At 42.9% G+C, this 27,505-nt stretch overlaps 1 protein-coding gene across 1 annotated transcript in view; it reads right to left on the bottom strand.

Annotated features, from left to right (window-relative positions):
• The window catches only part of UBAC2 (UBA domain containing 2), a 251,911-nt gene that overhangs the window by 190,390 nt on the left and 34,016 nt on the right, over positions 1-27,505 (bottom strand). The window contains exon 2 of the mRNA XM_027065152.2: positions 20,180-20,301. The gene's annotated coding sequence lies outside the window, so the exon portion shown is untranslated. The remainder of the gene's footprint in view (positions 1-20,179; positions 20,302-27,505) is intronic.

Genomic DNA, 27,505 nt, shown 5'->3' with positions numbered 1-27,505 from the left:
GGCAATGACCGTGATGGGCCACCTCTCAACCATGTGAATGACATTTAGGAAGTGTATACACCTGAGGGTCTGGACACTGGCTGAATTTCTTTCCTCCCTTGCCTGCAAATCATTTCTTGTTCTCCTAGGCCTTTTTCCATATTGGAGATTTCTTCTCTTCTCAGGGGTCAGCCACGGATTCCCTTGGTTGTTAAACTTCTCCCAGAAAAGTCCTGATGGATCATCTGGTTCAAAAGGAACCAAAAGTTTACTCAATCGACCCAGCAAGTGGATAAACAAAATGTGGTATATACATGTCATGGGCTATTATTCAGCCTTAAAAATGAAGGAAATTCTGACACATGCTACAACATGAATGAACCATGAGGACATTATATAAGCCAGTCATTAAAAAAAGACAAATACTGTATGATTCTGTTTATATGAGGTCCCTAGAGTAGTCAAATTTATAGAGACAGAAAATAGAATGCAGTTGCCAAGGACAACACGGAGGGGAAATGGGAAACTATTGTTGAATGGGTACAGCGTTTCAGTTCTGTTGGGGGGGGCGCCTGGGTGGTTCAGTCAGTTAAACCTCCAACTCTCATGGGTTCTTGAGTTCAAGCCCAGCATCAGGCTCCGTGCTGACAGTGTGGAGCCTGCTTGGGATTCTCCTTCTCTCTCTCTCTCTCTCTCTCTCTCTCTCTCTCTGCCCTTCCCCTGGATTGTGCTCTCACTCTCTTTCATTCTCTCTCTCTCTCTCTCTCAAAATAAATAAACTTAAAAAAAAGAAAGAAAAATGCAGATGGATGTTGGTGATGAATGTACTTTATGCCACCGAATGTACACTTAAACATGATGAAGATGGTGAATTTTATATTATGTGTATTTTACCACAGTGAAATCTTTTTTCGAAAGACCTAAAACAAGGTTACAGCTGGAAGGAATGGGTAGGTGGCCCTTGGCCTGGTGTGTCACATGTCTCTACTTGGTGATTCATTCCTCAACTCAACTTCGTGAGCAGCAGTTTCCAGGCCTCGCCCGGAAGTTCCAGTGAGCCCGCGTCCCCATTTGCCCTGCTGCACACATACCCTGAGATGCACAGGTGCAGAGGCAGCCCTCCCCCCTCTATCAGTGGATGATAATTCTAGCTAATATTAACCCAGCATTTACAATATGCCACATGTGTTAACCAGAACACACTCTGTTCTCATCCCCATATTACTGATGAGGAAACGAAAGCTCAGAGAGGTGACTAGCTTTAGGTCACCTAACTGCTGAGTGGAGAAGCCAGGACTGATCCAGGGCTCCTAGACAGAGCCTGTGCCCTCATCGCTGCACTCTACCGCCCCCTAGTGGACTCTGGTCTCGCCTTGTCTCACCAACTGTGCTCGGGTCCGGGTACGAGCACCGGTTTCTCTCGCCCTGGGTAACAAGTCATTTCACAGCAGTTATTTTATGCTTCCGGTGCGGTGTAGAGATCCGGGCAGGGCACGCCCCTCCTTTCGGCCCTGACACCACACTGGCTGTGTACTGCAAGTGGCTGAGTTAGGCTGCATGCCTGGTGAGGCTCCCCAGGTCCTCACCTCCCAGGAACAGCCCTGCCCGCCCCTGAGGCTTGTGGGGGGATTGTCCTAGGTTGGTCATAAGGTTCCATCACTCCCTGCAGGAACCTCTCTGATAGATTTTAGAGTTTTCTTAAGCCTCTCTGGTTGTATTGATCCTTGGAACTGTAAAGAAAACTGCTGGATTGGGGTGCCTGGCAGGCTCAGTCCAAGGAGCATGCTAGTATTGATCTTGGTGTCCTGAGTTTGAGCAGCACAAGGGGTGTAGAGATTACTTGCACAAACAAAACTTAAAAAAAAAAACAAAAACAAACAAAAAAACCCCACAAAACCTCCTGGATTTTTATATCCCAGCCATACAAAGTGTTTTCAAACCAACAACTCTCCAAGCTTCTCTCTTGATCTGAGTGGTCTGCATGGGATTGTGCATGGGGTATCTGTCCCTTGAGAAATGGCTTTTCTACACCACACAGGCCATATTGGGTGCCTTCAGGATTTCAGGCAGGTAAGTCCAGGTATCTTGGGTGACCCCGATATCTTTTGTTGTTGGATCCAGGATTCAGCTGAGGTTCCACACATTGCATTTGGTTGTGATGTTGTCTGGTCTTTTTAAATCCAGAATAATCCCCCACCTTATTGTTTATTGTTTTGTCTCCTGGAACTTTCTGGGAGAGTTCAGGTGAGTTGTTTTAGATTGTCTCCTAGGCTGAATTTGTTGAATAGTTTCTTCGTGATCGGATTCACTTTAAATCTTTTTGGCAAGATTACTTCATAGATGACGTTTTGTACTTATTGCCTCCTATCACAAGGCACAAAAAACTTCCTTTGGGAATTGCACATTCGACAATTATATATTGACAGTGTATCCCGTGGTGGGCTGAGAACTCTGCTGTGCAATGAGTATGCACAGGTGCCATTGGTATGATTGTGAGGGGACAGATCAAAAAAACCCAGAACGGCCGGCTTATCAATTGGAAATAGGCTTGGCTACACACAACAGAAAATTCAGCTCATGGTAGCTACCAAATAGAGGTTTGGGTTTTGTTTTTGATTTCCATTTTGTTTTTTTGCACAGCTGCAAGTCCAGAGCTGATATGATAGCTTCACCACGTTCAGGATCTCTTTCTCTCTTTCTCTCTGCCATCATTAGGGTGTCACTTTGGTTTCCATGGAGCCAAGATGGCTTCTGCCCCTCAGACATTTGTCTTCCTTCCAGGCAGGAAGGAGAAAAGGGGCATACCTACTGATTCTGCTTTCCTTTGAAGGTCACCCAATGATTCTGCTCACATCTCACTGCTCACATCTCGCTGAAAGCAGCGCCCAATGATTCTGCTCACATCTCACTGGTTAGGACTGTGTCACATCGTCCACCTAATATGCAAGTTTGTCTGGGAACACTGCTACCGTGAACTAAAACAGGGCTCTATTAGTAAGGCAGGAGGGGAGAATGGCTATTAGGTAGGCAACCGGCAGTCTTTGCCATGGAGGATAACAAAGATATTTAATGGCCGGAAAGACAGCGACACAGATTAAACATGAGAATTTAAAAGTTCCTACCAACCTAGGGAAAACCTGATTGTTCTGCAGGCATGGTAACAAGTAGCCATCAGAACTGGTGTTATATCCACTCGATCGATCAATGACAACTTGCCTCGGTGAACATGCATTTACAAGCTGACCAATTAGTTCAACCCCTGTCTTTTGAAAATAAGTCAATCAGAGATGGACTCACTTTAATAAACACACCAAGTGCCAACCAATCAATAATAACTCAGCCAGTGACCACACTTCTCCGGATGATGTTAATCCACTTGCGCCTCTGAAAGTGTCCCAATCCCTGACTCATGTTCCCAAAACCCATTGTAAGTCAACACTGTATTCTGCACAGGGAGACAGAGTCTAGCCAGCATAGCTCTCCCTTGTTATGTAAACAATGACTTCAGCTTTGTTTTCTCATTTTGGATATTAAGTGTGGTCCCATTATAATAAAACCAGAATCATGCTTTTTAATTTGTTTGTATCCTCCATGGAGGACTCATTTCCCAAGCAAAGACTTCACACATCTCCATCCATAGCTTTAGTGGACAAAGCCCTAAAGCATCCAGAGATGTCTTCATGCATTCAGCAACACAGGGTGATGGAGAAAAGTAAAACCATGACCCAGAGCACCTCACATTGGGGAATCCAGATGTTGACAGCTACTGGTGATCTGTCTGTTTAGAGCAGACCTCTTGCTTACCATCAAGAAATAGAGAATAGAGGTGAGACACCAGCTGAACGGGTTAGGGCAGGAGTAGTCACGCTATGATCTGGGGGCCAGTCTGCCTCCCCTCCGATCCACATGCACCCCACCCTTAGCCTTGTATTTAATATTTTTATTCATTTTTTTTTAATTTTTGAGAGAGAGAGAGAGAGAGAGCAAGTGTGAATGGGGGAGGGGCAGAGAGAGAGGGAGACACAGAATCTGAAGCAGGCTCCAGGCTCTGAGCTGTCAGCCCCATGAACCATGAGATCAAAACCTGATCTGAAGTCAGGAGCTTAACCGACTGAGCCATCCAGGTGCCCCTGTATTTAATATTTTTAAATCGTTACATTTGGGGGAAGGGGGATAACCTTTTTTTGTTGTTGTAGTGGTGGTAGTAAACTATACCTAACATGAAATTCACAGTTTAACTATTTTTATGTGTACAGTTCAGTGACATTAAGTATGTTCACAATGCTGTGTAACAAATACTACTCTGCATTTCTGGAACCTTTTCATCATCCTCAACAGAAACTCTTATACCCATTAAACACTAACTCTCCATTTCCTCCTCCCTCCAGCCCCTCGTAACCACTGCTCTACTGTCTGTCTACAAATTTGCCTATCTTAAGTACCTCATAGAAGTGGAATGACACAATATTTGTCTTTTTGTGTCTGGCTTATGACATAATAAGCTTATGGCTTATTGTGGCCTTAGCGTAATATTTTCAAGATTTACCCATGTTGTAGCATGTGTCAGAATTTCCTTCCTCTTAAGGAAGGCTGAATACTAGTCCATTGTGTGCATATACCACATTTTGTTTGTCCATTTGCCTTATTGATGAATATTGATGAACCTTGGGGTTGTTTTCACCTTTTGGCTGTTGGGACTGTCGCTGCTATGAACATTTGTGTACAAGTGTAAGTGTAACATTTTACATTTATATTAGCAACTACATCATCTTCTCTCTCTTTTGCCTCTTGGCATTCCAAGTCTAAAATAGTTCCTCTCTGGCCCTCTCCAGGCAAAGTATGCCAAGTCCTAGTATAAGGGATGGGTGCAGGACAGAGAGCCATCCTGGCCGCGGTCGACTCACACTGGCTTGTTGAATGAGGAGGAGAGAAGAGCTGGTATTTGGTGGGAATGAGTGTGTGGAGTTTGTCTCTGTTTATTAGGGCCACCGTAGCAAAGTACCACAGACTAGGTGATGTGAAACAACAAAAATTTATTTCCTCCCAGTTCTGGAAGCTGGAAGCCAAAGATTAAGAGGACAGTAGGATTGGTTTCTTCCGGGGCCTCCCTCCTTGGTTTGTCAATGACTGTTTTCTCCCTGTATCTTGATGTGGTCTTCCCCTGTGTGTGCCTGTGTCATAATCTCCTGTTCTTACAAAGACTCAAATCTTGTTGGAATTAGGACCTACCTTCGTGACCTTATTCAGACTTAATTACATCTTTAAAAGCCCTGTCTCCAAATACAGCCACATTCTGAGCTCCTGGAAGGTAGAGCTTCAACCCAAACATTTTGAGGGCACACAATGTAGCCTGTAACGGGGCCCATACTCCACCCAGGAGGGAGCAGGGCTTTAAAAGACCAACACCTTCTTGACTCAACCTGCTGGTGATGATGTTGGGAGTGAGGAAAGATACACAGATGTACTCCTGCCCTCATAAATATTGGTTCAGAAACTGGGTAGGTCTGAGTCTGCTAGTGGAGAAAACTCACTGCCCTAAAGATTTGCCAAGGACAAGTGCAAAGGAACTTCCTTTTTTGACAGAATGTGTTTTTATAAAATTTCCTAGATTTTTTTCTTGTGACAATAAAGAGTACGAAAAAAAAAAAAGGAGAAGGAAAGAAAAAATCCAGTATAATTTTAGCAGCAATTAACCTGAATTCACGGAGGGGTGCTTTTGCCCTGCTGCAAGCTGGGCTATGGCAAAGCTGTCCAGTCCGGTTTTCTGCTGGGAATTCTGCTCTCAGAACTTTCTCTGCCCTGAGGACACCATTACCACTCTCACCCCTGTCCATATTTACCTCGTCTCTATTCCAAAAAAATCACGACCAGAGGACACTTTAAAGGAACATGACCAGGTACACTTTGGTGCCATTAAGTGACCCTGCCACTCAGTGGAGGTAGCGGGGGCCAAACTCGTGTCACATTTTTCTTTCCTCCCTTGGCTCGGAGGCAGAAAATACTACAGTTTCTGACCTATGAAATGAATAAAAAAAAAACAAAACCCAGCCCACACGTCCCCACACTTCAACTCCCCACTGACGGAACAAGAATAGAAACTTTGAAATGTTTAGAACAAAAATTTTCACACAGACTGACCTTGTTTCCTTTTAGGACACTGGAGCGGATTCTGGTCAGATGAATTTGAAACAGCAGTGATAAAAGATCCAATTGCAAGAACTAGAATACGACAATCCTTTTGAAGTATTGTAAAACCAGCAAATATCTCCAGTGCCCCCAAAACTGGTTTGGAAAATGTAGCATGGTTTGTTTTAGGGAGTGGTTCTTGAAGAACCATTTAGAAGAAGCTACTTACCTACCAGCTAGATTTTTAAAAAAATTTTTTTAATGTTTATTTATTTTTGAGAGAGACAGACACAGAGCACGAGTCAGGGAGGGGCAGAGAGAGAGAGGGAGACACAGAATGCGAAGTGGGCTCTAGGCTCTGAGCTGTCAGCACAGAGCCTGATGTGGGGCTCGAACTCATGAACCGTGAGATCATGACCTGAGCCGAAGTTGGATGCTTAACCGACTGAGCCACCCAGGTGCCCCTACCAGCTAGATTTAAGTACAGTGGATTAGATATTAAACATGAAAGATCCAGGGGTGCCTGGTTGGCTCAGTCAAAAGAGAATGTAACTCTTGATCTCCGGGGTGTGAGTTCGAGCCCTGTGTTGGGTGTGGAGATTACATACATACATGCATACATACATACAAATAAACTTAAAAAATAAAAATAAAAGACTCAGTCAGCCAGTGTATAATTTCACACACCTAATGCCATTAGTATAGTGTTCATTCTACTTAGATGAGCAATGCGCTCCCTTCCTGAATTTCCTCTGGGCTGTTTCCTGTAACTGCTGTTTTCAGCAGCATTTCTCATTTCCTTCTTTGGATATGTTTTCTCAGACCTTCCTTTTCTCACCAGTTTTTCCTAGTTGGGACCTCCTTTGCTTCTGTCAACTTTCACATTCTGTATCGTCTCCTATTTGGACCTCCCATCCCCTATGGAAGGAAGGACCAATGCCTCCAGAAGTTAGTCCTAGAATCAGAAGCTGGTGCATCACCGGGGCTGATCTAGGTCTAACCCGTGTGTGTGTGGGGGGGAGGGGGGTCTCTCACCTTGTCAGGTGACTTTATCTAGTGCACGGCACATAGTTTGGGTTTGGGTGCCCAGTAAGGTTGGATTCCGTTACTGCAGAGACAGGCTGGACCTAGCAAGACGTTGGTGGGTGCCAGCAGAGATGAACAGGTAACTAAACACAGGAAATACCAGGAATGTAAATACAGTCTGTCTTAGAAATAAACTCTAGGGGCACCTGCGTGCTTCAGTTGGTTGAGCGTCTGACTCTTGATTTCAGCTCAGGTCATGATCTTACGGTTTTGTGGGTTCAAGGCCTGCGTCGGGCTCCATACTGAGCATGAAGCCTGCATGGGATTCTCTCTCTCTCCTCCCCCCTCTCTGCCCATCCTCCACTCACTCTGTCTCTCTCAAAATACATAAATAAATAAACTAAAAAAAAAAATTAAAAAAAAAGATCACGTATGTCTGTGTGCTCTGCTCTCTTGCATGAAGACCACCACCCACCCAGCCTTGGTAATACTGTTATTGCATCAATAATATGAATATACAATTCTCACACTCTCATCTAAGACCAGCTCCTTCACTTTTGAATTGTATCTCCTTATCTGTCAACTATGCAAGAATAGATGTGGTTCTTAATAGTCTCTCCTGAAAGAACTATTTTCACTTCTTATTAGATGCTTTAAAAATATTTTGCTCAAGAATATATACCTTTTTATTCTTTTCCTGCTTTCCCACTATTTTCTGTTCCCCATGATGAAGAATCTCAGGCTGGCCCTTGCTGCGCGCATTTCCTCACCTCCCGTCCTCTCTTCATTCCAATCCATTCCAGGCAGGCTTTTGACCCACGACTCACTGGAATTGTGCTCAGTCGAGTCATTAGTGACACATACCTGGCAAGATCCAATGGTCAGTCCTTTGTCCTTAGCACAGTTGACCTCTTAGCAACGTTGGACATTCACTCCCATCTTCTTTAAAAAAAAAAAAATCGGGGCACCTGGGTGGCTCAGTCGGTTGAGCATCCAACTTTGGCTCTGCCCATTTTTCTATTGGGTTATGTGTCATTGTCTTAGTAATCTGTAGGAGTTTTTAAAAATACATTCTGAATTATTAAGAGGCTTTTTGGTCCTTATATACATTGCAAATATCTCCTCCCAGTTCATAATTTGTCTTTTTACTTTTTAATATTGGTTTTCAATGAATAGAAATGTAAAATTTATTCATTTTCCTCCTCCATGGTATGTGCTCTTTATGTCTTTTTTACAAAGACATTCTTTCATTGCTGAGGTCATAAAATTATTTGTCTATACTTCCTTCAAAAAATTTTTAAGGTTTGCTATTCACATGTAGGTCTTTTTTTTTTTTTTTAAGTAGGCTCCATGCCCATCATGGCTTGAACTCACGACCCTGAGATCAAGACTTGAGCTGAGATCAAGAGTCAGACATTTAAGGGGTGCCTGGATGGCTCAGTCGGTTGAGCGACCGGCTCAGGTCACGATCTCATAGTTTGTGGGTTCGAACCCCGTGTCAATCTCTGTGCTGACAGCTTGAGCCTGGATCCTGTTTCTAGATTCTGTGTCTCCCTCTCTTTCTCTGCCCCTCCACTACTTGCAGTCTGCCTCTCTCTCTCTCTCAAAAATAAACATTAAAAAAAGATTAAAAAAAAAAGAGAGACATTTAACCAACTTAGCCACCCAGGTCCGAACATGTAGGTCTTTAATCCAAGTGGAACCTATTTTTGTAGGTTAAGTGAGATGGGAATTTAATTATAATATTTGTTTCTGTATGATAACCACCAGCTCAAGCTTCTTTCTGAAAACACTTTCTTCACTTGGCTTTGGGACATCACACACTCCCCATCTTCCTTCCACCCGACTCATTGCTTCTTGGTCTTCACTGCTGGCTCTTCTTCCTCTCTGCACTCTCTAACTGATGGAGTGACCCGGGAGTACCCCTCTCCTCTTGTCTGTCTAAATTTCTCTCAATATTCTCTCTCTAGATAATCTCATCCAAGTCAATGGCTATGAATAACACAGCCATGGATGCTGAACACTCCCAAGTTCCCATCCTCACCCTCTTCTTTCATATCTCCACATGGCTCACTCCTTCCCATCTCCCGGGGTTCCCATCAATGTCACCTCCTCAGAGAGGCCTTCCCTGACCATACGAGGCAAATATCATTACCTGTAACTCTCTCTATACTGACCTTGCTTTATTTTATATCAACACATCATCAGTTACCTCCAGACCTTATATTAGAAATCTGTCCTATACTGTCTGTCCAGCACTCAGGTATATATGTCATGGGCTTTGAACTGTTTGCTGATGCATCCAAATGTCTAGGCACAGTGCCTGGTGCATTATAGATGCACAGTAAACATTTACAGTAAAAGAAACAATGATAATCATTTAATACAGCACTGCACAGTCTGTGAGGATCATTTGTACGGATCATGTTCTCCTAGCATCAATTTAATCCTCAGAGGGATGGTTTTCCCCCATATTTGTGAATATCAGCAATCATCTCTCTTCCTTCAGAGGCATCTTAAAATTGTTTGCTCAGAATGCTTAGCATTGTCCCCAGTTCTATGCATTATTAGGTGTGTGACTGTCACTGGAGGAGATTGAACTGTAACATCTCGTCAATGACTTCAGGCTATGACAGCTGTCATTCAGCTTTTCATACAAAAGGGATGTAGTTCTAAGAAAGCCACAAGCAATTTAAATGAAGGCACCTTCAAAGGTGTTTGAATATTAAATCTAAAAAAAAAAAAACAACAACAGGGTTATTAGATTAGTGGTTCTCAATAATTTCTTTTCAGGCAGACTACAAGCCCATGGGCTGCTCTGATTTTTATACAATCATAAACATTTTTGCTGGAAGCAAAATACTATGGTCTTTGAATAATACTACAGAACATTTTTATTCGCCACAACTGCCAGAATCACATTCCACATTTACACACGGGGTTATCTAGCAGGCATGGTCTTCATGTCAAAGCCCCTCCAGGAGATGTAAAGACAATATCCAGACCTCTATCCACCTTACATTATTGCTAAGCCAGTAAATATAGGTAACAAAACCATAAAAACACCTATGTGGCAGATTTGAGCCGCCAGATAAATTTATTCACTTACTATGTCTATTGAGGGTTTTTGAACCTAAGACACAAGAACTTGGTCACTTTGGTCAAATTACTAGTTCGCACTCTGACTCGTTCCACAACACAAATAGAATGTATTTGTACATATCTCTCCCCGAGGACACAAAAAGGGAGCTTGAGGCTGATATTAAAATAGATTTCTCATTCTCTAAGAACTTAGTGGGCTGTTTCTGTTATCGAAAGTTCTGGCACCACGGGTCAGGCTTTACTGGGTGCTGACAGCTCACAATACCTAAGCGCACATTCAAGACAATGTGGGAAAGACTCTGACACTTCGCAGGGAAGTGCGAAGGGCAGGCCTGTTGACAGAGCTGCCGAAGGTGGGTGACAAATTGTAAAACAGGGGGCCCTGAACAGTCAAAGCTTCTTCCCGGCAACAGCAAACCGTCCTCACAGAAATCTCTGGCAGAGGTGGATGGACTGAATGACACTCACAGACAGTGAAACAGAAACTGAATCAAGAGGAGTGACTTGCTTGGGGTGCTAAAGAAACACAACACTAGTCTTAAATAAATCCAAAAACAGCAGTGTGTCCAGTGGTCTGGACATTCGGGGTTCAGATACAAAATACATATCACCTGGAAAGTCTCAGGAGCTCCCTCAGATTCTAAGAGGCGTGATGGACATTAGTCAGGGGAGGCTCACTGCCATAACATGTAATCGACAAAGCTGACTGGCTTCAGCACAGAAGAGTCGCAACCCATGATGGGCAGGTGTGGGCCAGGAGGCTGTTCCACATGGTCACTCAAGGACTCTGTGGCTCTTGTCTTCTGGACCCCGAGAGTCCTCAGAAGATTCTCTGCATCCAACCAACAGACAAGGGGTGAGAGACTCTTAGAAAATCTGAAGATGGATTAGGGACCACATTCTGCTGGCCACAACGAGTTGCATAGACTACCTCTAGACAGCGGGGACTTGGGAAGCGCAGTCTAGCTGTGTGACCGGGAAGGAGAGGATTAGTTTGAGATCTGTGAGCACTAGCAGCCTCCGATACAAACTTTTGGTGAAAGAATAAAACTCTGTTTTGAAAACAAACTTGTTAAATTTGAAAAAAACCAAAAAAAAAAAAAAAAGACTGAATCTCAAAGCAGATTCTATAAGAGGTCATATATTGAATTTGAGTAATGCTGTCTGTTTTCAAAAATGTTCTTTGGGCCACCACTTTTGGAATTTCCTTCAGAAGCAGCACAGAAATTCAGTTCTACTCAGTTACCCTGGTATAAGCCAATCTTCAAAAGATTGAATTTATTCATCATATGACTGACATCCATCAATTTGAGTTTTGATTCTGAAGAAAATGCCTTGAATTGTTTCGATTTTACAGACTCAGAAAGTATAAAAAAAATAATTCTCAGGGCACCTGGGTGGCTGGGTTTGAGTATCCGACTTCGTCCCAGGTCATAATCTCATGGTTCATGAGTTTGAGCCCTGCATCAGGCTCCCTGCTGTCAGTGTGGAGCCTGCTTTGGAGCCTCGGTCTCCCTCTCTCTTTGCCCCTCCCTGACTTGTGCGTGTGCTGTCTCAAAAATAAATAAGCATTAAAAAAAAATTCTCTGCAAGGTGTGAATGAACAAAGAAATCTTCCCAGAATTAATCTTTATTCTTTGAAAGGAGATCTGCAAAGGGATGGCAGCAACATGGTGGAATAAGAGTTTTCCACTGCTGCCCCCCCTGAGGAACACCAATTTTGACAGTTGCCCACGCATGACGTTGCCTTTTGGGAAGTCCAGGAGTTTCGGGAGTTTAGCAGAGAAGCTCCAGCACATCACTGAAGGGGAAAAAAAAAATCAGGAGTGGACCCAATGAAAATGGTAAGAGGAACAGTTTTATTTTACCAACATTGCTTGTCTCACAAAGTCTGTCTCTCTCTCTCAGGAGAGACTTCTCTCAGCTGGATGGCAGCTTCTGCCACGGGGGAAAGTGATAGTATGTGAGAGCTGGCTCCCTCAGCTGTGTGGAGAGACCCACTCCTTTCTCGCCGCATCCAGAAAACTGAAGCAGGCTGCATGACTTGGGGCAAGGGCAGGGGCTGCGACAACAGCAGCCTGGGCTCTGTGAGGGCCACAGAGGGATGTGGATCCCTCTAAGCTCCTAACCACTTGTAGAAGTCCATCAGGAAGCCCACCCGGGAGCCACTGAGGGCACCTCACCTGCAGATCCATACAGATACAGCAGTATGGGCAAGATCTCTTAAAGTGCTGGAAAGCATGCAAAAACAGTGCACTTCAAGTCTGAAAAGCAAGGGTTGGCTCTGTGCTCAGGCAAGCCAGTGCCCACCTATGAAATGAGAGCCAATCATTTTCCTTTCTTTCAACACAGCAGGAGCAGAATGCTTGTAGATTCATCTTCTTAAAACTTCCTCTAGCCATGTTCTTTTGTGTACCTGCAGCTTCAAGGGGTCCCTTTCTCTCAGAATCTGAGATCTCCATGCTCTGACCCCAACCAGCCTCTCCAGGCTGACCTCCAAGAACTCTCCTGCCGTGTCTGGTGTTCCGAATACATCCGATACCCTGTTTCTACGCTCACTCCTCCCCCGCTGCCTCTGTGCTCTCCCTCCTCCTTCCTCACCACCCTCTCTCACATTCACCAGTGGAAATCCTTCTATTCTTCAAGGTCCGGGAAAAATGCCTCTTCCTCTGCGAAATTCCCCCTGATCTATCTGAATCTCCATAACACTTGGGTATCCTTTCTTATGTCAGTTACTTTGTTACTTATGTTAATTGTCTTCTCCCCATCCCCAGAAGAAGTGATGATTCTCTCAATGTTGTATGTATCTCCTTCAACTTTCTGTTCCCTCATACAGCCTATAATATGCCTTTTACCTAGTAAAAACACACTAAGCAGTTATTACATACTTCATGGACTTAAAATGAAGCAAATTAAAGATATCAATATTTGTCAACAAAAAACTTTTAGTTAAAACACTCAGCTACGTGCTAGACTGTCTTAAGAACTTTTCATGTATTATTATATCATGTAATTGTCATGTAGATATTTCCGTATAAATAATACTTATATTTATTTTCAGTTTACTTGGCTATTTTATAACTACTTTATATTTGGCTACTTTAGGTATAACATCATAATTCACTGATTTGTAATGTGTAAGTTCCAAAATTAAAATTAAGTAAAGTATCAGAGGAAATACAATATAAACTTTCCCATTTAAGGAGACTCATATTTAGGAATTTTACATTTTTTTAATTAAAAAAGGCTGATTTAGGGGCATCTGGTGGCTGAGTCAGTTGAGCATCCAACTCTTGATTTCGGCTCAGGTCATGATCTTATGGGTTCGTGGGTTCAAACCCTGAGTCAGGCTCTGTGCTGACAGGGCAGAGTCTGCTTGGGATTCTCTCTCTCTCCTTCTCTCTCTGCCCCTCCCTCCCCCCATAAATAAACTTTCTAAAAAAAAGTCTAAAAAAGGCTTTGATTTAAAGTACATTGGTTGTGGGGGCTTGGCTGGTTCAGTTGGTAGAGCACTTGACTCTTGATCTCAGGGTTGTGAGTTCATGTCCCATGTTGGGTGAGTTCATGTCCCATGTCCATGTCCCAAGTACATTGGTAGTTAAAAGAATCAGTGTATATTAGTTAAATGATAACACATAAGGGAGGACAATTAATAAAATCAAGGAATGGATTGTACCCATAACAACAACAAAAAAACCCAGTATTTTTTCTCATTAGATAATGATAATCCTATGTTTTAAAAGTGGCTTTTAAGGAGAAAATGTAGTGAATTCCTGCTCTGTGAGAAGAATTCTTTTCCTGCCCTATGCTTCCCATTGCTAGCATAGGGCACAGGCCACATTTTTGACCTCTCATCCTTGAAAGCATTCTCTTAATCACATTCTTAGTTATTCTGTCAGCAAGTCAGAAAATGGATTTCTATTTTATCAGACAAGCCACAGCAATACTCCTTGAAACTGTTGATTTTGTATAGCCAGTCAGGCCTAATCACCAAGTTCACTGTCTGGTCATTGCCACGGAAGTGGTGTAACCCTCTTACTCACCCATTGTAGCTAAGTTTCTGCAGAAAATATTTCTTCTATTTAGTGAAATATATATAAAATAAAACTTACTGGTTTGAACCATTTCTAGGTATAGAATTTCGTGGCAGTAATCACATCTGTATTGTTCTGCAGTCATCCCCACCATCCGTCCCAACATGTTCATCTGCCCAAACTCTGTACCCATCAAACAATAATTCCCTATTCTCCCTCCCATTAGGGAGCAGCTTGGCATCCCTGGTGACCACCACTCAGCTTTCTATCTCTCTGAATGTGACTATTTAGGTACCTCATGTAAGTAGAATCAAGCACAGAATATTTTTAAATCATCTCCTTCCTTAAAAACAAACAAACAAAAAACCCAACAGGGGGGCCTGAGTGGCTCCTTTGGTGAAGCAACTGACTCTTGAGTTTGGCTTAGGTCATGATCTCACAGTTTGAAAGTTCGAGCCCCATGTGTTGGGCTCTGCGCTGATAGCGTGGAGCCTGCTTGGGATTCTCTCTCTCTCCCTCTCTTCTCACTCTCTCGCTCTCTGTCTCTCTCTCTGCCCCTCCCCTGCTTGCTCTCTCTCTCAAAAATAAATATTTTAAAACAAAACCAAAAAACCTCATGGTGTTACATAAATCTTAACATCTTTGATTAAATGAATTAGTTGAGTTTCTTGAAAAGTCTAAATAAATCCCCTCCATCCCTCAAAAAAGAATTACAGATGAGGAGTTATTTAACTTGGGTGTGTATCAAAGTTTCAATAACATAGGCTAGCACCACTTGGAGTTTCTAGAAATGTTTCACTCCTCGGTCATAGGGAGCTATCCCAAGAATTCTGGGATTTCCCCAATCTCTAAGAAAGGAGAAATGTATGCTGTTTAATGTTAAAGTAAGAGGTTTTGCTTTTGTTATTTTCCCACTGCATATCAATTTGGAAGAATATTTGCTGAGGGGAAACACATTTTTTTTTTCCACATCAAATCCAATGGCTGATTTTAACTGGTTAAAAATTTCAGTGTTCTTTTACAGGTAGTCCAGTTTTATGGAAAATGAGTGGTTGGTTTTAGTTTGCCTCCAAAATATCATTAGAAAATCCATAGTTTTGGGGCGCCTGGGTGGCTCAGTCGGTTAAGCGTCCGACTTCGGCTCAGGTCATGATCTCGTGGTCTGTGAGTTTGAGCCCCGTGTTGGGCTCTGTGCTGACCGCTCAGAGCCTGGAGCCTGTTTCAGATTCTGTGTCTCCCTCTCTCTGACCCTCCCCCGTTCATGCTCTGTCTCTCTCTGTCTCAAAAATAAATAAACATAAAAAAAAATTTAAAGAAAATCCATAGTTTTTCCTTATTTTAGGTAACAATTGTTGGTATATGGACTCCCTTTTAGTTTCTAAATGTAAATTTAGACAAAGGGAGTGATTTATTTTGGTTCAAACACCTTTTTTTTCCCTTCCACGTTGAAGAAGAAAGTATACTATGTGGTTATCAGACATCATGAACATGGTCTGACATCTCAGCTGCTCTTTGACCTCTGCAGCCACTGCAGCACAAACCGGCTGGCTTCCGGCAGGTGTAAACTGGCAGCTCACTGCCTCAGTGACTTCCAGCACTTCCTGTTTTCTGCCCTGAAAATGTCTACTTGGCACTTAGGTGTGTGCGACCTGGAAGTGTGGAGAGGTGTCATGGGTAATTTTCTGTGTCAGCCTGGCGGGGCTAGAGTGCCCTGATATGTGTTGATCAACACGTTGTGTTTCCCAACACCATCTGAGTGTCCTACAATTCACTTCTGACACTAACTACCCAGAGTTAGCATAGACCCAACACGTTAAGAAAGGCTCGGTTCTACGAGACCGCTTCCCCTTCAGACACCAGCTTGAGGTCTTGGGGGCCACTTGAACTTCTGTTCAACTCCGCTGCAAATTCAGGATTTCTAACAATGCCCCCCTCGTGTTTGATAATTCACTAGAACAACCCACAGAACTCAAGAAAGTGTTATAATTACCATTTTATTATAAAGGAGATTCAAATGAACAGCCAGATGAAGGGGAACTACAGGGTGAGGTCTGGGGGGTCCAGAGTGCAGGAGTTTCTGTCCCTGTAGAGTTGGGGTATGCCACCCAACTGGTACATAAGTAGGTCACCATCCAGGAAGCTCCTCTAAACCTTTGTTTTCAGTTTTTAAAATCAAGGTTTCATTACACAGGCACAATTGATTAAATTATTGGCTATTGGTGATTAAACTCAATCTCCAGCCTCTCTCCTCTCCCCAGTGGTTGGAGGTAGGGTTGAAAGTTCTAACACTCTAATCATAAGGTTGGGTTTTCCAGCAACTGTCCGCCATTCTGAAGCTAACAAGCTCCCCCACTGACCCTGGTTTCATCATTAGCATAACAAAGACATATGTCTCAAAATTCTAAAGGTTTTTGAAGCTCTGTGCCAGAAACCTGGGACAAAGACCAAATCTTATTTTTATTATACCTTACCCTTCTTTCAGGACTGTCTGTCTCATGACCCACCACTTGCCATCCAGAGGAAGATTCTGGCTGCAGAGGGATGGGGATGGTGGGCTCCAGACTCTTGTATTGGGAACCCCATTTTTGCCAATGATCAATGAGACTGATTTCTTTTTTTAAAGTAAATAAGCAGACACACTGACCGAAGTAAGCATTGGTCTTATTGATGAGGGATAGAAGCAGAAATATCTCCACTTTCAGCCCAGAAAGCTGACCTGTAGCCTGCATAGTTTCAATAAGGATCAGATAAGTGCTGGTTGCTATATCCTTAAAGGGTCTCAAGATGACCTGTAAATTTCATCGATAGTTAATTTCAAACTGAATGGTAAGCCCCAGAAGTAGTTTTAGGAGTAGAGATTCCAAGAAACATTTATGATCAAATACTCCATGCATGTTCTCTCCCCCTTGAGCACTAAGCATATAACCACCAGCCTCACACAGCCAGGGTACAGCTCTTTCTGCCCGTAAGTCCTGTCTCCATGCTGCTTAAATAAACTTACTAAGCTGCCTGGTGAAACGTCTCAAGAATTCTTTCTTGACTGTCTCGCTCAGCAATCCTGCAATATTACTAACTTTATTAGGTTCATGAAAGAAAAGTATATTCTCATTAATGTGACTTTGAGCTTGGTTACCCCTTTGTGCTAGCCACGGAGAGTCAGATCCTCCTTCTACCACTTCAAGGAAGGGCTTGATGCCCAGATGTGGGGAGCAGAGTCAGCAAGCAGCTGTTTGACTCTGTCTCAAATGCAGAGGGTCACCTCCCTTCACCTGAGGTCACGTCCTTCCTGGGCAGCGCACAGCCAGTGATGAGCAATGTGAGAATAAAGGCCCACTCATGTCAGCTCAATGCAAGACAACCCTAAATTCACTCCAAAGCCACCCGCCAGGTTGGCCAAGGTTTTGATGGGTCTACACTGCATTTCAACTTCTTTGCTTTCTGCCTAACCCAATCTTCTCTCCTTAGAGTAGGTGTCATAAACATCTTGCCCTCTGAACTCCATCTCAGCATCTTCTTCCGGAACACCCCCCCCCCCCCCCCCGGTGACACATCTGCAAAAACATAAATTTGGTGTATGGGCTAAGAAGGGTGTGGCTCCTTCCTGACAGTGGCTTCAACAGTAAGGGAAATAATGAGAATGGTCCTGTCCTACCATCTGGTATCAGTGATCTCAGCTCCAATTAGATTCCTTCGACCCCCAATTTTCTCCTTTAGGATGAAACCCTCAAGATTATTGCCATCCTCCTTAACAAAGCTAATCTTAAGTGATTCTCCTTCCTTGAATGGCTCTCCTTCCTTTTCCTACCCAGTGTGGAGTTGTTTTTGAGGAAATTGGATTTTTAAAAAAGTAATTAATGACTGATTTAAAGGATTATAGTCTCTCTACAAAGTATTGTTTAGGGGTGTTTTCCTTGGAGACCTTCACGCCTTGGTCTCCCCTCTCACCTAAACACAGAATCTCCTCAACCTAAAACTCTTGCGCTCACCTTTCTCTTCAAAGACAGCCTGTTATTCAAGGTCCATCTCCAACGTCATCACCTGTTGCACACATACATAAATTCTGTGTTCCGGGATGCCTGAGTGGCTCAGTTGGTTACGCGTCTGACTTTGGCTCAAGTCATGATCTCACAGTTTGTGAGTTCGAGCCCCACATCGGGCTCTGTGCTGACAGCTCAGAGCCTGGAATCTGCTTCAGATTCTGTGTCTCCCTCTCTCTCTGCTCCTCCCCCTCTCTGTGTCTCACTCTCTCTCAAAAATAAATAAACATTGAAAAAAATGTATAAAAAAATTCTGTCTTCCAGCCACATCAAGCTGTTTGATCTTTGAGCATTAGGCACATTTCTAAAACCATACCTATATCCATGCTCTCTACTCTTCAGGCTGCCTGCGTGTACTCCCCTGTCTTAATTCACACTTCTAGTCCCTCTTCCTGCACGAAGACTCTCAGCTTTCACTTACTTCTTTGTGCCCTGAACACCTATATTTGGGAGTCATGTGCTACCTTGAACTGTTATTGAACTGTCCTTTCTTCCATCTCAACTGCATACGTACTCCTGTACTCCAGTCTTCTGGAGAGTCTTATGCTCAATGTGTGTTTGTTACTTTCTCTGACCCCCTATGTCACCTGCATGGCAGATGTTTCAGTCGCTATTGCTACATGAGGAGCCATCCACAGCCCTGTGGTTTGAGCTCAACTGGAAGTTCTCTCATGCAGACGCAATCAGATATCAGCTGGGCTCTCAGCCATTTGAGGTCCCCTTCCCCCCTGCATTATAACTTTCAGGGGATCACATGCTTGGTCTACCTAAGGTAGGGCTTGCTGCTCATGTTAATCAATGTGGTTACTCCTATACTTTATCTCACTTCAAATATCAGCATATTTGATTTGCATATCCAGAAGTAAAATAGGTTTCATGAGAACAACCGGGGACCAGGTAGGCTTGGTAATTCATCTCAGTCATTGAACTAAGTTCTTAGTCAGCAGCTGCTCTCCCTCATGGCTAGTAATGCTCTGCACTAATTTTACTGTCAAAGGGATACATGAAGAAGACAGATGCAAACAGATTTCCTTGAGATTGGCTTAAATTTCCAGGGTAGATCATTCTATCACATAGTATTTTTCCCTTTCAATAACATTTTCTTCCCATTCATTGTGTGCCAACACCCATTATGTGGCATAGAAATGTTAATCATCCATGTGGAATTTTATGTTTTCAGAGTCTCTGAAAAAATCAACCCTTTCCCCCTGCCCCCACCAACTGAGCTCACAGACCACGGCCCTCTGGACATGTACAAACCAGTCTGGTTTTTTTGTTATTAGGTTACTAGCCAAGTTGCTAAACTGATTCAACTCGGTGGTTAAATACCTGTGAATTCAGGAAAAACTAGTCAAACTCATTTAAATCAGTCCCAGACACAGAGATGGGCCAGTGTTTCTCCGTGTATCCCATAGTGTGTGTTGAAGTCCCCAGCAGAGAGGACGAGCAGACACTGGGTGAGGTGATGACACTGCAGGTGTTGTTAGTGCTCTTGCTCTCGAAGTCACTACCTGTGAATATACGCCACGTAGTAATGACTGCTTCAGACATGCCAACTGGATAGTTTGACTCAGCTTTTCACTTTGATGGGAGGAACCTCAGAAGAAGATGAATGAATAAGACCTGAATATGTATCACATTCTGAAACCAGGCATGTGGAAGCATGTCTCCAAAGCAGGTTAGAGACTTGCTCCCCCTAAAATCTCGTCCATCTCAGTCAGCGGCACCACCGTCCACCTAGTCCCTCAGGCCAAAGCCTCAGAGGCAACATCTCTTTCCCTCGCCTTACCCACCTCATGGCGCCCCTGCTGCCATGTTTACAGGAACAACATCAACCGAGCTCTAGCCTTACAATTCCTACATTCTCATACCTACCACTCATCACCACGTCCAGCAACATCACGTCAGCCCGAGCCACCTGGCTTTCCTACTGGGACAACTGCAGTAGTCTTCTACCTCCTTCAGGGATTCAACCAAAAAAATATATTTTTTCATTTCTGCAAGAAAAAAAATACCATAACAAAATCAACGGCAAATGACTAAACAGGAAAAATCCCTCTTTCTCTCACACACAAAACCAAGTTTAGGTGCCTTAATATATAAACAGTTAACACAGTTTATTATTTAAAAATAAATATTAAAAAAATTGTTTTTAACGTTTATTTATTTTTGAGACAGGGAGAGACAGAGCATGAATGGGGGAGTGTCAGAGAGAGAGGGAGACACAGAATCCGAAACAGGCTCCAGGCTCTGAGCTGTCAGCACAGAGCCCGACGCAGGGCTGGAACTCACGGACCGCGAGATCATTACCTGAGCCGAAGTCGGACGCTTAACGGACTGAGCCACCCAGGTGCCCCTTAAAAATAAATATTTGAGGGATGCCGTGGTGGTTCAGTGAGTTAAGTTTCCAACTTTGACTCAGATCATGATCTCGCAGTTCATGAGTTTGAGCCCTGTGTCGGGCTGTGTGCTGACAGCTCAGAACCTGGATCCTGCTTCAAATTCTGTGTCTCCTTCTCTCTCTGCTCTTCCCCGCTCATGCACTGTTTCTCTGTCTCTCAAAAATGAATAAATGTTTAAAAAATTATAAAAATAAATATTTGAATAGAAAAATAGGCAAATTATTTGAACAGTTTATAATAAAGGAAATATAAATAATTCATGAATAAATGATAAGATGCTCAATCTCACCCTAACAAGAACAATGAAATTCAAGGATTAATGAGATGCTGTTGACACTTATAAGATTGGAAAAATTCAAAATATTTAATAATGTCCTCATGCTGATGAGACAACTAATGTGAGTGGGAAGGCAAATTGGTCCATTCTCTTTGGAGGACAATTTAAAAAGTAATAGTGAATTTTCATATGCATTTACTTTCTTTGACTTGGAAATTCTACATCTAGGAATTCATTTTACAGATATATTTGCACATGAGGTTAAACATGTAAATACATATTGCAGTAACAACAACAACAACAACAAAAAAAACCCAGCCAAATGCCCATTGGCAGAGAGCTGGTTAAGTAAGTTCTAGAACAACCATGGAGTGCAATACTATGCAACAGGGAAAAAGAATAAAACAAAATGACTTGGTATTGATAAGAGAAAATTTCCTAGAAATATTATTAAATTGTAAAAATCAAGATGCAGAAGACCATACATAATACAGTATTATGTTTTAAAATATGGGTTGGGGGGGGGCGCCTGTGTGGCTTAGTTGGTTAAGCGTCAGACTTCAGCTGGGGTCATGATCTCATGGTTTGTGAGTTCAAGCCCCATGTCGGGCTCTGTGCTGACAGCTCAGAGCCTGGAGCCTGCTTCGGGTTCTGTGTCTCCTCCTGTCTCTCTGTCCCTCCCATGCTCATACTCTGTCTCTATCTCTGGATAATAAATAAACGTTAAAAAATTAAAAAAATATATGGGTGGGGAAATATACATATATTACATATATTTCTTGCATATGCATAAATTATTTCTGGAAGGATATACAAGACAAGGGTAATGGGGGGAGCCTGGGTGGCTCAGTCAGTTAAGTGTCTGACTTTGGCTCAAGTCATAATCTCGCGGTTTGTAGTTTGAGCCCTGTGTCAGACTCTGTGCTAACAGCTCAGAGCCTGGAGCCTGATTCAGATTCTGTGTCTCCCTCTCTCTCTGCATCTCCCCTGCTGTACTCTCTCTCTCTCTCTAGAAAATAAATAAACATTAAAAAAATAATAAAAAAAAAAGACAACGGTAACAGTGATTGCCTCTCGAAATGAGACGTGAGAATTAGGGGTAAGAAAGAGGAGACTTACTTTTTACTATGTTTCCTTTATGACTTTTGAATTTGTACTACATTAGAGGATTACCTATTTTTTTTTAAATCCCTATTATATAGTTAAAATTTTTTTCCCATAAAAGGAGTTCAAATGATAATTTTATTTTGGTAATATAAAGTTAAATTCTGTAAGATAAATAGAAAAGAATTAGTTGTATCCTGTCATTTTAAAGGAAACCATTAGTGATGTTTCCTGGAAAAGCATGAGGTTTTACCTAAAGAAATAATAAGAAATTTCACTTCTTTTATGTCTTTCTGTTTTCAGAATTATTACATATAAACTAATATTTAAACAAAATAATAGCTAATGATAACAGTGTTTATTTACTACGAGCAAATACTGTGTGAAGTGCTTCAGAATAACACTACTGTTCTCATCTCCCTATAATAGATGAAGGAATGAAAAGCTCAGGGAGATTAATTAACTTGCCTAAGGTCACAGAGCTAGAAGGTTACAGAGCTGATGTAAACCTACACAGTCAGACGCCGGAGCCCACATTCTCACCCATCGTACAGTTTATTTATTGTGTTATTAATGACTCATTTGTTTCACACAAAACAACACTTAAGGGTACATAATTTCCAATTAAAAACAAATACTTATCAGAAATAAGCATTTAAGACTCTTAAAAACTGAGAACAAACTGAGGGTTGATGGGGGGTGGGAAGGAGGGGAGGGTGGGTGATGGGTATTGAGGAGGGCACCTGTTGGGATGAGCACTGGGTGTTGTATGGAAACCAATTTGACAATAAACTTTATATATTGAAGAAAAAAAAAGAGGAAAAAAAATAAAAAAAATAAAATCACTTATGTAACCAAAAAAAAAAAAGAATAAATTAATGTTCAGATAGAAAAAAAAAAAAGAAATAAGCATCTAACCTTGACTGTAGTAAATAAAAACACAAATGTTATAAATTCACAAGTCCCATTAATAAGGCCATAATGTTGTTCCTGATTTTATGGTCGATGATTCAGAAAAAATAAAAATATTGTATTTGAAGACATTTGAATAACAATTGGGAAATATGACTGCTGGATTATATATACAGTGCACATGATTTTCTGTGTTTATATTCTTGATCTTCATGAAATCTTTTTAAAAAGTTTTTTATTTTAATTTGTTAATATTTGTTTATATCAGTGTAATATCAGTTTCAGGTGTGCAATACAGTGATTCAACAATTCCATGCATCACCCAGTGCTCATCGCAAGTACTCCTTAATCCCCATTAGGTATTTCATCCATCCCTCCACCCCTCCCCGCTGGTAATCATCAGTGTGTTCTCTATAGCTAAGAGTCTGTTTCTTAGCTATAGCTTAGTCTTAGCTACAGCTTAGTTATAGCTTGGTCTGTTTTTTGGCTTGTCTCTCTCTCTCTCTCTTTCTTTTTCCCCCTTTGCTCATTTGTTTTGTTTCTCATGAAATCTTGAAGTAATAAAATGTTTTAGGTCAGTGTTGAAGATTGAATTGTGCACCCGTCCCCCATACGTTGAAATCCTGACTTCCTATTATGGGTTGAATTGTGTTCCGTCAAAATTCTTATATTGAAGTCCTAATTCCCATTACCTCAGAATGTGACAGTATCTGGAGAAAGGGTCTTTACAATGGTAATAAAATTAGGGTGGTAATCCAATATGACTGGTATCCTTCTAAAAAGGGGAAACAGGAGGGACACCTGGGTGGCTCAGTCAGTTGAGCATCAGACTTCAGCTCAGGCCAAGATCTCATGGTTTGTGGGTTCGACTCCCACATTGGGCTCACTGCTGTGGACACAGAGTCTGCTTCCGATCTTCTGTCCTCCTCTCTCTGGCCCTCCCCCCGCTTCTGCTCGTTTAAAAATAAACATTTTAAAAAATGGGAGGGGGGAATAGGACACAGAGACAGACATGCACAGAAGGAAGATGGTATGAAAAGACACAGGGAGAAGACATCCATCTATAAGCCCAGAGAGAGAGGCCTGAAACTAATCCTTCCTTCACCGCCCTAAGCAAACACTGGCCTCCCAACCCACGAACGTCACCAAATTTGAAAACAGAGCCTTTGCAGATACAATCAACTTAAAATGAAGCCATCCTCATTTGGGGATGGGCCCTAATCCAATATGACTGGTATCCTTATAGGAAGAAGAGACAACACAGACACAGGAGAACCCCATGCGAAGACAGAGGTGGAGCCTGAGGTCATGTGTTTACAAACCAAGGCACACCAGGGACTGTGGCAACCCCAGAAGCTAAGAGAAAGGTGTGGAGCAGATTCTCCCCTAGAGCCTTCAGAGGCAGCACAACCTTGCCCGGCCCCTTGATTCCAGGCTTGTGGCCTCCGGAACTGGGAGAGAACACATTTCATTTGTACTGCATTAGGCTCCCCAGTACTTGCTGCAGCAGCCCCAGGAAGCACATACAGTTGGGTTTCCTCCCATCGGGTTGGTATGGGAGGGACTTGTTAAGGAAGTGCTCCCGGAAGACCATTAAGGGAGGGGTGAGGGGAGCAGACCTCAGAGTGCTCAGCCAGGTTCCATGGGCTGTGCTGATATCACCTGGCCCCCGGGGGACTTTGGAGTGTAAATGATGCTTCATGGTGAACTCACCCTAATCAAGGGGGCTAGAGTTCCTGAGCCAGCACCCCACCAGTCACAGGTTATAGACCATGCCCAAGGGACTTCACCGCAGGCTAGTGGGATTCAGGAACTACAAGGTAGTTCTCCATAAAAACACAGCCCATGTTGCTTATTGAAATTGAAAGCACTCCCAGAGAGGGGAAGAAAGTAATGGTAGACAGGGATCCAGGCAGAGCGACAGCATCATCCAACCCATCAAATTATCTGCCTGTGATATCTGGAGTCCAGAAAGCTAGATGCTGATTTCCAGTCCTGCTATTAACCTGGGTAACTTTGGGGCACACATTTGCATCTTGGATCTCAGTTGACTCTTTTGTTAAGAGGAACTAATGTTCATACTTTTACAATTTTTTCTTTTCACAAAATGTTTGCTCTTCGGATGGTGTAGCTACATATCAATTGCTAAAACATAAATGGTTTTGTATTGGGTGATAAATAGCCACTCCCTTTACTACTTTGGTCCCCTCCCTGGAACCCCTGGATTTCCCTAAGATCCAGCAATAAAAATGCTAGGCACAGCTGGGGATCTCTACAGCGCTATGGCCAATGTTCTAACCAGCCAGCTGTTGAAGATTTTGACTATCACCCCCAGATCAAGCACTTGCTGTGTATCTAATTCAGTGGTCATGACTGTGAGGGGCAGAAAAGAATTAGACCATCTCTGCCTTTAAAAAGGTTTAACTTGGGCACCTGGCCGGCTCAGTCAGAAGAGCATGCAACTCTTGATCTTGGGGCGGTGAGTTCAAGCCCCATGTTAGGTGTAGAGATTGCTTAAAAATAAAGTCTTCAAAAAAACAGTTTACACTTAATTGAGGTGGGAACAAACACAGTTTAAATACTTAGGAATAATTGTGCGCTAAACTCTGTGCCTTAATCCATTCACGCTACTATAACAAAAAAAACCCCATAGACTGGGTGGGTGGCTTAAACTATTATTTCTCATAATTCTGGAGACTGGGAAGTCCAAAGTCAAGACATGAGCAGATACAGAGACTCGTAAGAACCCACTTCCAGGTTAATAGATGCCTGCCTCCTGTGTCATCGCATGGCAGAAGGGGTGGGTTGCTCTCTGGGGTCCCTTTTATAGGGGCACTAATCCCAGTGATGAGGACAGAGTCTTCACCTCCCAAAGGCCCTACCTGCTAATACCATCACATTGGGCATCTATACTTTGACATATGAATTTTGGAGAGGCACATTCGGTCCATAGAACTCTGCAATTCTGACACGAAACAGTGAGCGTTTTCTGGGGAAAAAAATTGTGAAAACATTTTACAAGGGCACGGTATTAATCTTTGACTTTCCCAACGGATTGAGTTCACTGATGACCCTTAGGTTTTAGTAAGTCTCCAGGATATTCAAATTAAAAATTCATCAGTCAGTGGTTTTGTTAATGCAGTTCCTACCATTTTATTACATTTTTTTTTTCACAAATTAATGGGCTCTTTTCACATTGTGTAAATGGACACAACTAAATATAATACACAAGGAACCTGTAAAATTCTGTAACCAATATTTTCTGTAACGGGATCTGTGGCATGTTAGTTTCCAGCAAAAAGAAGTTTCTCAGAGGAAAAATAAAATGGCCAGTGCAAAGACATCTCTGATTTCTTTCAGTGTATTCCAAGCCACATGGGTGCAAAAGGGAAGAGGTGATGATGGAAGAGATACCATCTTCCCAGTGCAAGGCTTTGAATGTAAGTTCATATCCACTAGACCACAGACTGAGAAGATGAGTGTTTCATGACACCACATTGATTGACCATCTGGACTGTATTTGGTCCAAGTCCTCACCTCAGTTTCAGTAATTCTGAGGCATAGAATATGACCAAGACCTCCCTGTGGATGCTGCCTGACTGGTAGTGTTATGCCCAGAATTCGTGATCCCCAAAGACCACCAGGGAGCCGAGTCAGATGCAAAAGCAAAGAGCCTTTATTCGAGCTATCTCCAGCTCAATCCCCTACCTGCACGAGGCAGCAGTGAGACACTGGGGGGGGGGGGGGGGAGAGAGTGGGTTTCAAGAGCACAAAGGTTTTATAGGGATCATGGCCTTAGCCGATTGGCTGGGGAAGGACCAGAGTCCCGTCATGCAGGTTTCGGGGCATGGTTTGAAAGGTTTAAAGTAGAGTGATTACAAAGAGAAAAGCCCATCCCCCTCCTGTCCTTGAGCTCCTGCTCTCAGAGTGTCAGTGGTCTTGGGCCTGCTCCCCCAAATCAGAAGGGTCTGGCCCTCAAGTCACCCAGCCTCTTTCTCAGAGGTGCAGAGAGAGTAAGTGCTGGATTGTAGGGTTTTCTTGCCACCTTTCCACCTTCATCTGAGCTCTCCTTTCCCCAGTGACTCATCCCAGCCCACCCCCAGGTGAAACAAGGAAACTCAAGGCTTTCCTCCACCTGTTCTACATCCTCAGGATGGCTCCCTGACCACAGATCTATGCCTAGGCCCCAACTCATGTTGAATGGGTGAGTGGGAAGTTACTCAAGGGGAGGAGGCATGGTCTGAGGTTTGAGCGGACAGAACAAGATGGAGTCGGCCGGTCTAGGTCTGCTCTTTCAGTAGTGTTCTCAAGGCCCAGTGAGATTCAAAGATGGCAATTGGAGCTGCAGAGTTATGAGGTGAATCCAGGACCCAAGTCTGCTGAAGCAGCAGGCATTGGGGAAAACTTCAGTTCTTTTTCCTGGTATTTTGAATAGGGCTTGGAGAATAATTTGAGAACATTGTGAACCTCTTCATAATTCTATGTTGGCATCTAATTGTTTTCATC

The sequence above is a fragment of the Acinonyx jubatus genome, chromosome A1, assembly GCF_027475565.1.
Source record: "Acinonyx jubatus isolate Ajub_Pintada_27869175 chromosome A1, VMU_Ajub_asm_v1.0, whole genome shotgun sequence".
Lineage (NCBI taxonomy): Eukaryota > Metazoa > Chordata > Mammalia > Carnivora > Felidae > Acinonyx > Acinonyx jubatus.
This window is presented reverse-complemented; position numbering and strand designations above follow the sequence as displayed.